This window comes from Panicum virgatum, chromosome 3K (genome assembly GCF_016808335.1).
Source record: "Panicum virgatum strain AP13 chromosome 3K, P.virgatum_v5, whole genome shotgun sequence".
Classification (NCBI taxonomy): Eukaryota; Viridiplantae; Streptophyta; class Magnoliopsida; order Poales; family Poaceae; genus Panicum; species Panicum virgatum.
Genome location: NC_053138.1, coordinates 41,823,137 through 41,824,945, shown reverse-complemented (window position 1 = coordinate 41,824,945; position 1,809 = coordinate 41,823,137). Strand labels below are relative to the sequence as shown.

Below are 1,809 nucleotides of genomic sequence, written 5' to 3'. Positions count from 1 at the left end.
CCTCATCAATATGGTGCAGGCTAGCCCATTCTGTGGCAAGCCGAATGACGATGCAAATACACATTTGCAGAATTTTCTGGAGCTCTGCGACACCATTGTTATACGGGGTGTCACTGCTGACGTTGTCAAGCTTTATCTGTTTCCCTTTTCCCTCCTAGGGAAGGCGAAATAGTGGTTTTATAAAGGAAAGGACATTGACACCTGGGCCAACTGCTCCAAGGCGTTCCTCGCAAAATTCTTCCCGCTGGGCAAAACAAATGCCCTGCGCGGGAGAATTTCAAGTTTCCAGCAGACAGAGTTCGAATCCATCCCAGAAGCTTGGGAGAGGCTGCAGGAATACATCCTGGCTTGTCCTCATCATGGCATGGACGAGTGGCTTGTCCTGCAAAGCTTCTACAACGGGCTCACAATGACATCTCGAGCCAATGTTGATGCCGCTGCTGGAGGAGCCTTCCTCGACCTGACCATAGCCAAATCCATAGAATTGGTCGAGAAGATGGTCTCCAATCAGGGGTGGAGCGATGAACGACTCCAACCCTGCACCAAAGGCATGCATACTGTCAAAGAGACGGATATGATTGCCGCGAAGCTGGACCTCCTAATCAAGAAGAAGGAGGAAGGGAGCAAACAACCGATCCATGCTCCCATCTACGCCATGGGTTCACACTTCACGTGCAAAGTCTGTGGTAATGAAGGACACTCAGGGAACGACTGCCTCGAAACCCATGAAGACTGTGCATACCTCAACAACAACAACAACGGGTACCATCCACAACAAGGAGGCCAGGGGTGGAACCAGCCACGTCCACCTTATCAGGGAGGTAATAATTACAACTCTTCTTTCAATTCTAATTTCAATTCAAACCAACCTCCCTTGAGAGAACTTGTTCTTGGCCAAGTTAAAATCAATGAAAATATAAATAAAAAGCTTTTGGCCAATGACAAATCCCTAGAAAGTTTAAATGTTAAGCTTGAAGCTTTGTCTTCTACTCTCAAAAACCAGTTAAGTTTCAACAAAATGACCGAAACCCAGCTTGCACAAATTGCTGCTTCGTTACCTGCTGTTGAGAGCGGGAAGATCCCAGGGCAACCTGAGTCTCCCGTGGAAAATGTCAGCATGGTGTCTACCGGACGGGATAACTCATTCCGGAGGCCGCCATGCAATAACCATGCAGGTAGGTACTATCCCCAAGGAACGGCGTTTGGGATGGCATGGTGGCAGCGGTGCAAGAGGATCCAGGGGTCCCCATGATCAGCTGCTCGATCTACATCAAACACTTCGAGCGATGCCTATGCAATCTGGGGCAAGCGTGAATATAATGCCCAAGGTAATATATGAAACACTTGAATATCTTGCTCTTTCCCCAACAACTATGCTCGTACAGCTTCCAGATTCAACCATTCGGTATCTCGAAGGGATAGCCGAACACATTTTCGTACGAGTACGAGACTACTTTGTCCTTGCCGACTTTGTGGTAATGGATATGGAGGGCGACCTTGGAGTCGACCTCGTATTTGGGCGACCTTTTCTAAGGTCTGCCAAGGCAAGGATCGATGTCGGAAAGGGAGAAATCCATTTCCATGTCGGAAGGGAGGATATGTTTTTCAGGTTCAAGAAGAAGGAAGAGCAGTGCTTCATGATCCAACAAGACAGTGAAAGGCAAGCACATTGGGGTGCACCAGAACCCCAGCCAGAACAACGACCCTCCGTACCTAAAAGAAAGAAGAAGGAAAAGAAGGTGTGGCGGAAGGTCGAGAGTTTGGCCTCGTCCAGTTCTCCAGGATGAGCCGACGGATGGTAAGAACGAT

At 48.6% G+C, this 1,809-nt stretch overlaps 1 non-coding gene across 1 annotated transcript; it reads right to left on the bottom strand.

Moving 5' to 3' along the window:
• Positions 1 to 257: 257 nt before the first annotated feature.
• Positions 258 to 366, bottom strand: LOC120701707. Its single transcript, XR_005686263.1, has one exon. It is a non-coding gene; the product is annotated as a small nucleolar RNA R71 (small nucleolar RNA).
• Positions 367 to 1,809: the final 1,443 nt, after the last annotated feature.